The sequence below is a fragment of the Phoenix dactylifera genome, unplaced genomic scaffold (genome assembly GCF_009389715.1).
Source record: "Phoenix dactylifera cultivar Barhee BC4 unplaced genomic scaffold, palm_55x_up_171113_PBpolish2nd_filt_p 000112F, whole genome shotgun sequence".
NCBI lineage: Eukaryota > Viridiplantae > Streptophyta > Magnoliopsida > Arecales > Arecaceae > Phoenix > Phoenix dactylifera.
In genome coordinates, this window is record NW_024067684.1 from 1 (window position 1) to 11050 (window position 11050).

An 11050-nucleotide genomic window follows, 5' to 3' on the forward strand; every position below is an offset into this window, starting at 1 on the left:
GAGGTGCTGGTTTGGATCACCCCTTGCTTCAAGACATCTGGATAATGGTGAGGGATGGAGGGGCCTTCCAGGCCAAACATGTATTTAGAGAGGCCAACGGGGCTGCGATTGGGTGGCTGCCTATGTAGCCAACCATGTTGGAAGCACCATGTGGGCTAGGGAGGGGGAGTTGCCTCGGGCACTCCGCGATCTTTTGTTTTCTGACTTTATTGGGTGTATTTGTACGTGTAATGTATGAAATACCTGCCTTAGCAAAAAAAAAAAAAATCTAATAATACTCATATTACAATGCTACTTGATTGTCAAAGTACTCGTAATCACTATGCAGATGTGTATTGGATTGATAAATCTTCCATAAATAGTTTCATGAGATGAAAACTATTAAACATTTTCATCCAGTTCGTTAATGGGACCGTATGAATTTAATTTAAGCAAGGAACTTCTAATTTCTCAAAATCCGGTCTGAATATGGTTTTATCTTGGGTAAGGAACTGCAGGTAGAAAAGGAACTAAATAAATGGTTAGAACTTGGATGTGATTATATGGGTATTCTGGTGCTGACATTATCTTTAAGCATAGTATTGTGGAAATGCATATAATGTTGTTGCACATTTGGTTAAAACTCTAGGGATCAACGTATCCTGTTTCTCATTTCCAAATGCTTCCTCAAGGCTTTCTGTTTCCACGGCCTTTATACAATAGTTAGATGGCAAAAGCGGTAAGATCAACTGTCACGGAAAGTGGGCTGGGTTTGAATCTTCATGGAGGGATGTACCATCTGAAACTTATAAAAAAAGAGAGACATTTAAGCACTTAAAAGAACAATCTGATATTAGCTGGAAAGCTTAGTTGAATAACTTATTATCATGGAAATTTATCTCATGTCAAGGATCACTCCAATCCTCTTAGCATGTTTGTTTGGAGGCATATTAAGCATAAATTTATAGAAAGGCTTAGCATAATGATGGTAGGCTAACCTTAATTTCTTACCTCAAGATTTCTTCCTGAATGGGTTCTGCTACTTTCTTTTCCTTTTGTCCTAGAGGGCGGAAAGATGCTCATGGGAGGTGGCCTGGCGATGCAGATTATGATCCAAAAACTCTGTACTTGCCCCCAGAATTCTTGAGGAGTCTGTCAGGAGGACAGGTGGGTGATTCCTTATATTCTATAGGCTGGTGGTTAAAGTTTTTTTTGCTGTATTTTTTCCCAATATTAGCTGGCATCTTTGGTCTGTAGAGGCAATGGTGGGAGTTCAAGTCAAAGCATATGGATAAGGTCTTGTTTTTTCAAGGTACAACTACACTCCTATGAGTCAGTTCAATATATTTACATGCTTAGCACCTTGATATAATCAGTTGAATTGAAAGATTTACATACTTTTTTTTAATAGATGGGAAAGTTTATGAGTTGTTTGAAATGGATGCACATATTGGAGTGAGGGAGCTTGATTTGCAATATATGAAGGTAGATATTCTCACTCATTCATGCTTATTTTTGATTTATATATGAATGTTTACAACTGCAATTTTTAGGTAAATTTGCTTTGGTTATTAGCTTTCACAATGGTTTGAAATACAACTTAATTTGGTGCTTTGTTATTTTAGATATTTAGACAAAAAGGTGCATTTATTTTGTTTTTTCAGTTGTCAGCAAACAACATGTAATCTTCATGATATGATCAGATAATTACTCTAGGCAGATGCCAGTTTCTAGACAGATGAGACTTAATATGTCTAGACAGATTGTGCTTGGTCAGGTATCTAGTTAACTATGAACTTAGAGTCTCATTGTTGAATACCTAAAATAAACTAGTAAAAAGCATATAAATCAAACTTTAAAATAATGGATAAAAGTTTACTTGAGAATGCGAAAGCCCAGTCCGTCTCCATAGATTTTTTTTTTTTGTTTTTTTGTTCTCTTATAGGCTTTTACCATAAAAGCAGTGTTGGGATTTTAAATTTTTATTTTATTTTAAAAAGACCTGTTAGGCTGTTACAAGTGTGACTGTACAAAACTAATCAGGTTCATTGATATTTTCTAAGATATTTAATGATGCTAGCTTTATTTGTTTTTGGAGAAAGAAGTTTTCTTCTTAGAAATTCTTGAGTTTTGGATATGTGCCAGAGATGAAACATATTCCTCAGAAGAAGCTCTTCCCTGCCACCCCCTTCTCTCTGATTCTTGCAGCTTCTTAAATTATATAACAAGAATATAGGTTCTTATGGCACACTCCTCTTGTCCAAAGAGATCTTTGTAGGAATTTACAAATATTTAGAGAGGGATATTAGGCACAGAGTACTTCAATTTGATGGACAATCCCATGACCAAATCCTTAGTGCTGAGTTAATATAAATGGGATAAACTTCGTTGTTAATCAATTATGATGGATTGCAAGATGAAACTTTACCTAATTGATATTGAAAGTGAATGGTTTCATGGTTCTTGGGAAAGGTATTTCTGTTGTTCAACAGACTAGATGGAAGCATTCTAAGAGGTTTGGATGATACTTGTAAATGAAGTATAACTTGTATAATGGTCTTATGAAAGCAAGAATTATATGGAATAGGATAATATATTTGGATCATTTAATCAGTAAAAATAAAGTTGTACAAAGTATTTATTTTGTATTGAAAGCATGGATTTAAGGCCCAATAGATCTCGGTCTGTCTTGGATTGGGTTGGTGAGAGGCTGGATGTTGGGATGGTTATAGAAGCCTAGGTGCTTGTAAATTGGTGCATTCAGTTTGTAATTGGTATGAACCAATATAAATCCGAGACTTGGTTACGGGTGGAGGTTGCCTTTATGTTTCAGAAAGAGAAGATATAAAAAAGAAGAAGTTTTGGCAAAAATTAGATAAGTCTATGCTAGATGAAAAATCTCCCCTTTATGTAGTTAAGTCTATGCTAGATGGAAAAATTTTGGCATGATTTTTTCTTATTTTCTTGATTTTCAACCAAAAAAAAATGGTGAGAAAAAAAGAATGTAGGGGGAAGAGATTACCATATCTAAGTGAGGATTTGAGCTAAGAGGAGAGCGGCCTCAAAAGGCCAAACTTGAGCACTTATCTAATTTATGTAGTTTACTAGGCCTTGTTCTTTTTTCCTAATTTTCTACACTCTATCTATTTTTTCTACACCTTTAATCTACTTTTTCATAATTTCTTCACTTCTTTTGAGTTTTTATAATTCTCTGTATCTTTGTACTCTTTTATTATTTTTTGTAATGTATACATCTTTTATTTGATTTTATTTTTTTTGCTCCTTTCTAGTTTTTGCAATTTCTATATTTTCTAACATTTATCTAATTATGTAATTTCTTTCAATGGCTTCTAATTTTGTTAGAGTAAATTACACACTCTCCTAAGATTAGGGGTAAATTACACCTACATCCAATAGTTTGAAAAACCTACGCTTACTCCCTTGAGGTATATTTTTATTCAATACCTCGATCCATAACTTAACAGAATGTTGGTCAAACTATTAACCTTAAATAGGACTCAAATACCATGTCAAAAAAAAATAAAAAATAACTAGAATAACCTTAAGTGACATAACTACCACCAAGGACACAAGAAAACATGTGCATCGTCTTCCCCAGCCAAGGGCAATTCAAGTTTTCATATGAGGTAAACGGTTCACTAATGCCGTTAATTTAAGTGGGTGTAACTGTAGGTTTACAAACTATTGGGTGTAAGCATAATAAACGTAAATCTTAAGGGGGTTTATGTAATTATCCTCTTTTGTTGTGTACTTACAATTTTCTTTATTTTTTGTGATTTTCCCATGTATACTCTAATTTTGCATTGTAATAAACTTTTTCTAAACTCAATAACCCATGACCCATCTACACAAGACATCCTCATCTAAATGAAAAACAATTTTATGTTGCTATTTCATGTTGTTCTAAAAAGAATCATGCTATAGCTGTTTTAGAAGCTGGTTCAAAAATCATAAGTTGTTTTTATTTCTTTAAAGAAATCATTTAAAGAAAAAGAATCATATCATAACCATGAGATCTTCCCTGTTTGCCTCTTAATATTATGGTTGGCAATATAGTTTACTCGATCTGGAGCTGTGTCACTGTTGTTGAACGGTGGGAGACTAGGATTTGGGAGAAGAGCTTCCTCAGTTCAACTTCTCTTGCTTCCTTTCACTCTTAGGGTAGGAGAGGGATGAAGTGTTCATTCTCTCCTAGTAGCCTAGTTACCAAGGAAAATGGTCAGGTGGGGAACATTGAGTGATGTGAATAGTACCTCCTTCCCCCTGCGGAATTCCCTCCCAATTCACAGCAAAGTGAAAGAATGAAGCTTCAAAATGAAATCTCTCAGCCCCCACCTTCTTTCTTCCCATGACCAAGTACCAAACGAAGTGATTAGTGATAAAAATCACTATTTGATGCAAGAACAATAGGATTGTAGGATGTTGAGGAATAAGCTAGAGAACAAGCCAATAATGATTAACAGTTAGACACTTAACTGTTTAAAATTATAAATTTAGATAAATTATTGGATACATATTTAAAAATTTGAAGCATTTAAATAGTGGACAAATAAAAGTGTAAAATATGAGACTTTCAACTGGTTTCGGTTGAACCTGGTGAAACTGGCCAAAATCAAGTGAAATTGAAAATCAATCAATTTCCAACCATTTTGGGATGAAACCGGTCCATCTCGGCTGAAAATTTAAACCTTAGTTATGACAAACAATGCTTTCTTCCAAGACTAGATCCTCCTCATCCTACTCCTCTGATTGTTACCCATGTTTGTTTAGTTCCAAAGGTTGAGTTGGGCCTTGCATTTGTTTCATTAGACCCTCCTAGACCTTAGATCTTTTGTAAATGTCTCAACGCTTAAAGCTTAGTTTTCTACTGCTTCGGTTCATGCTTAATTTCTGATAACCCTTCTTGACCCAAAATGTTAAATAGTCATTTACTTATGCTTTTCTTGGGGTTCTTTATTTTTTCTCTGCTTATCATGGCTATTTTAGGCCTAAACATAGCTTTATACATTTACGATTGGCTTATTCTTGGAAAGGCATTTGCAATCATCATATCTCTTTCCAGACATGGTTGCTTTTGGGATTTTATTCACTAAGCCTTGGTCTTTTGCACCTCATGCATACGAACTTGAATTGCCCTCTTTTTTCCATTCAGCCATTTTATAACACCAGTATTGCCATGCCCTTGAAGCTTCCTATCACTTCAGCAGTTCAGCTGATCTTCCTTGACTTGTATTGGGATTTTCTTGATGATGTCTGATTTTGATTTGGACATTTGGGCTCTGATTTTCTTTTTGGCTTGGAAAATCACTTCCTTTTTGAATACACTACATATGTCCTAGTTTTCATTCTTGATGATGTCCTACAAGTCTTTTTAGTTCCTACTGCAGATAAATCTGCAAATGTTACCTCTCTGCAAATGTTACCTCCATTATCCACCTTGTCTACCATCTTTATAACTATATTTTGTAGTGATTTGTACATTGCCACTTACTCCTTCAGTGGTTGCGAAGTCTCAACTTGATTAGTTTGCTGAATCCTATTAAACAATGTTAATAATACATTGATTCACATTAACTAAAAAAGCAATTATTATTATCACATTGTTCGAGGAAGCGGCATTCACTTTTGATTTGGAATCTTATAGAAAGGAAGAAAAATTTACTTGTTAGCCCTAACCCAATCTTCTTGTTTTGTACAACTTATGATGGATGCCATGGTGAGATATGGATCATGGTTGTTTTGATGGTAACAAATGAGATATACAAATCCTACAAAAGCTGCAAAATGTAGAAGAAGCTCCAGCATGGGCTTTTATGTCCAGGTATATAGTTAAGGATAGTTAACTATTATGGTCGTGCATGTCACTTTAGCAATCTGTCTGCACTTCCTATCCATTGTGTTGATGTTTAAATCCATAGTTATATATGAACTGGATTGACTATATTTGCTGCAATTTTTCTTTTTTTTACCATTTTTCTTGCTTGGAATTTGTGTTTTTATGATACTTTAATTCAAGGAAAGAAGATTTCCTTTTCATATTTCAAATATTTTGGCTGTCTTTGAAGTGTTATTTTTGTTACTACTTCCCTTTTAACACAGATAAAACTCTTTTGGTTCTCATATAACTTCTGGCGAATTACTTGTACTTTCAGGGAGAACAGCCTCATTGTGGGTTTCCTGAAAAGAATTTTGCGATGAATTTGGAGAAATTGGCTAGAAAGGTGCTTTTGCATATCAAACTAGTTTACTTCATTTTCGTGTTTTTTTTACTTATGCTTTGTTGGAAGTCTTGAGAGTGGAGTGCTATCTTTGACAATTTGTTTGTTTGGAATGCTTTGGTAATGTAGGGTTACCGGGTTCTTGTTGTGGAACAGACAGAGACACCTGAGCAGCTTGAACTTCGTCGTAAAGAGATGGGGTCTAAAGATAAGGTGCAGTAATGCCTAACGAGATCTGTATCTTGGTTTCACATTCTCCAAACAGAAGAAAAAGAACGTCCTGGAAGAAATGATAGTGTGAATGCCAACATCAATTAGATCAACTTTGTATATGTTTGATGAACTATTTATGTTGTTCCTCTAGCATGTTACACACTTCTTTTCTCATTTTGTTCTTTTGATTAGAAACTGTATACTATAATTTTATGTGTTATACATTTAAATAAGTTAATTACTGATATTTCTCTATTTTTCAAGGTCGTGAAACGGGAAATATGTGCTATGGTCACAAAAGGAACACTAACTGATGGAGAGTCACTATTGGCAAATCCTGACACTTCTTACCTAATGTCAATTACTGAAAATTGCCAATGTTTTGAGAACCACAAGAAAGGAGAGACAATTATAGTCTTTGTGTGGTTGATGTTTCCACAAGCAAGTTCATGATAGGACAGGTTTGTGAACTTAGTGATCCTTGAATTTCTGTTTCTCTCTGTTATGCATTGCCATTCAAATTCAAGAATAATTGTTTATATTTTTTCAGTACTATATCTTCTCTTATCATACGAACTTCTTTCTGTTTTTTTGTTACAGTTCGAAGATGATTCAGATCGCCACTGCTTATGCTCAATATTATCTGAACTAAGGCCTGTCGAAATCATAAAGCCTTCTAAAGTGCTCAGTCCTGAAACTGAGAGAGTCTTGAGGAACAATACAAGAAACCCTTTAGTTAATGATTTGGTTCCTTTTACAGAATTTTGGGATGCTGAGAAAGCTATTGGTGAGGTCAGAAAATATTATAGTCTATCAAGGAAGCTACCAGCATCAGCAAATGACAGCATTTCTGCTAATTTTGAGAATCCGGCGAGTGATTCATTGGCCTTACCATATGTGTTTGCTGAGCTGGTGAGTGCAGGTGATGATGGATTGTATGCCCTTTCTGCTTTTGGAGGCTGCCTTTTTTATTTAAGGCAGGCATTCCTGGATGAAACATTGCTTAACTGTGCTAAATTTGAGCCACTTCCATGCTCGGGTTTTTCAGCACTATTCAGAATCATATATGATACTTGATGCAGCAGCACTTGAGAACCTAGAGATATTGGAGAATAACAGAAATGGAGGTCCCTCAGGGTACTTACAACTTTGAATAGACTTCATAGGTTTACTTTGCAATCTTATCGTACTAATGTGATATTTTCCTCCTTGTAGGACACTCTTTGCACAGTTGGATCATTGCATGACAGCATTTGGCAAAAGATTGCTTAAACGATGGCTTGCTAGACCACTGTATAATACAAGGTCAATTGTAGAACGTCAAGATGCCATAGCAGCTATGAAGGTTTGTAATTCACATTTGGAAGATAATATTAGAAAAAGATAGCTTTTCCTGAGCATTTTCATAGTGTTGCTCATTTTCCAGTTAATTGTGCATACCATAATGTTAATAATTCACATTTGGAAGATTATATTAGAAAACGATAGTTTTCCCCTAGCATTTTCAATATGTTGCCCATTTTCCAGTTAATTTGTGCATACACCATAATATTTGGATGTCTGTCATTGGACATGGTGGTGCTCCTACTACTACTGCAAAATTCAGGCTCAAAAACATGTGAAATTTACAGTTTCCATTTAATTCTGCTGTTTTAAGCAAAACACCTCTGATTAGATTGATTTCGATGTTCTACATCTTTCTCTATTCACCTAAGCTGCTTTTACTTTGTATATAATGGCAATTATCTAAACTCTAAAGTTTGACAAGGTTTTAGTTATCATAGTTACAGTATGCTGACTTCATCACTTCATCTCTAGTTTGAGCTTTCCATGTAGGTTTAATTGCAGAATCCTTTTTTTCTGATAATGGGGCTTATCTTTTCATTTTACTAATTTCAACCATCATCTGCATTAATAGAATGCCACTTGGACATCATTATAGATTTATAGGTTTAAGTTGGAATAATTTGTCTGTGGTTGCCATATCTGTTTAACATGTATATGACGACTGTCATTGTGTGCATGCGCCCATGTTTGTTTTATGTGTGTGGGATCATTGAAATTGACTAGTAGGATGCACTTTTAGAGGGACCATATTTTTAAATTTCCATGGGTTGGACCTTCACTCAGTGATGTAGTTCTTTTTTGAGAGATATATTCTCTTTTGGTAGATTGATCATTTATTATTATCATATTTCATTTTTAATGAATGTATCTTGCAGTTTGACAGATATTACTATCATGTATGTGGGTTGAATCAGAAATATGATGGCTCATTCTTTTTTACATGGCTCCAAGAAGTTGGCTAAAACTAAATGTAGAATATGAAATTTGCAAACATGTAATTAACAAATCTTAATTTTTAGCTGGAGAAAGTTTGGTCATTGAAGACTTGCTCAAATTTTCAAGATCACATAGCCGAGATTCTGATTTTGGCCTATTTAATGGTGTAATGAAGTGGGATGGAGGTGGGGCATGGGTCTTTGAGAAAATTCCTCGGTAGTATTGAACCAACTTAATGATCACATTAAACACTGATTTTCTTCTTAACCACTCATAAATGCGGTAGATAACAATATTAAACATTAACTCTTCAGAATAAATGACAAAGAGTGATAAAGGGGTACTTACTGTTGATATTTATTCTTTTTTATCCTGTGAAGAAAATGCTTGTAGAATTTAATTTTCATTTCGTGTTATTAATATTTATTTTTATATGCTATTTTTAAAAAGTTTCAGTGGACTAATATAAATATATAGTATGCTATGTTTATATTAAGAGATATATCTCATCATTATCAGATCTTAATCACTTTTTAAAACAATGTTCTAGTCTTCCCAACAAAAAAAAATGTAAAAAGAAAAATGTAGATGCAAAGCTGTAGCTTCCTGTCATTTCATAGTTCTCATGTAATGTCATGATAAAAGAAGGGACACATGAAGTTGAAGGGAAAAATTCTTTATCGCATGGGTTATGCAGATCCATAAAGTTCTTATAAAATACAGTATGACTGAACTGATGGCCTGAAAGATGTCTGAGATGACCCTCACTACAGATGTCTCACTTAACTAAGGTTAATGAAAGTGAAAGTGAGGATCAGCATACACTAATATCAATTCATGCTTCATAATGAGTTACATGTAGGTTTGGTCTGATTTGGACCTTTGTCCAACCTGGTTAAGACACTCTGATCCAAATATGCACTGTAAACCATATCTTTAACTTTAAATTCACATTATTTTGTGCTGTTTCAGTTATGGTAATTATTTTCTAGGTGTTCAAAGTTTCTGTCATTAACATTAAGTTTGGATATCAGGGCGTTGGTCTTGCATTTGCGCTTGAATTTCGAAAAGAATTATCAAGGCTTCCAGACATGGAACGTTTGCTTGCACGCCTCTTTGCTAGCTGGTAACATTGGATCTCTGGCTATATGAAATTATCATACTTCCTCTGACAATATCTTTGATAAATGAGGCAGTTGCCATATTTACATATATCCTTGTTCTGTGCTTTCCATCATTTGTATTATGGAAATATTTGTTTTGTTGGTGATGTTTTCCATTTGGATGTTTTACATAGTTCAGATTAGCTACTCTTCATGCATAGGGAGCACATCATTGTAACATATATAATATGACTGATGATCAAGGTTCGCCGGACCGACCGTACCGGCATACCGGTGAGCACTGGCACCGGTACGGTTCCGGTTCGGTATCGGTTTGGAACCGGTACCGAATCAGAGCTGCGCGCGTGGCCCCACGCGCACGGACATAAAAAAAAACAATGCGTCCGCGCGCGTCCGCGGATGCGTCAAATGCCACAGAGTGGCATTTACATTAAATGGCCCACGCGGGCTGGCAGCCCGCTTGGGCACGGTGCCCGCGCGGGAAACCGCATGCCGGCACGGTTCCTGCACGGGGAATCGCGCCAGCCCGCATGGGCACCGTGCCCCGTGCGGGAAACCGCGCGCGGGCGCGGTTCCTGCGCGGGGAATCGTGAGCGGGCGCGCGTTCTTGTTGAGGACCATTGCAAGCCACGCCGCAAGAGGAGCAACAATCGCACACCAACCGAGGGCCAAAGTAGCCATGCCAACCAAAGAGGGCCATCGGACCACAAGGAGGCCAACGGGGGGTCAAGCCAAGGCCAACTACTTTGCTTGGAAAACCTTGGCCAAGCCCCTTCATGCGGCCGAGCACGCCCAACCTCGGCCGAGCCAAACATGTGCCCATGCATGCCCAAGCCTTGGCCAAGCATGCCCAACCTTGGCCGAACCCGCCGCGCGCACCGCCCCGCCGAAGCCAAGCCGCAGCCAAATCCTGCCGCAGCCAACCTTGCTTGCTACAGTGCGGCGAGGTTCTTGGGCAAGAACCTCGCCAGCTACAGTGCCCATGCACAGCCAGGCCGCCAGCAGCCAGCTACAGTGCGGCGAGGTTCGGCAGAACGAACCTCGCCTGCTACAGTGCCCGCGCCACAGTGCTCGCGCATGCCCAAGCCCCTGCGTGCCCAGGCCCGCTGTTGGCTCGCGGGGCTTTGCGGTCCCAAACCCTGCGCCAAGGGATGAAGAACTTGTGTGTGATGGGACCGGCTTGCTTGTGGGTATCGCTCTTCCTTCTTGCTG

General features: G+C 37.1%; 1 pseudogene; it reads left to right on the forward strand.

Annotated features, from left to right (window-relative positions):
- The first annotated feature begins 353 nt into the window (after positions 1-353).
- Positions 354-10085, forward strand: LOC120104792 (annotated as a pseudogene).
- The last annotated feature ends 965 nt before the right edge of the window (positions 10086-11050 follow it).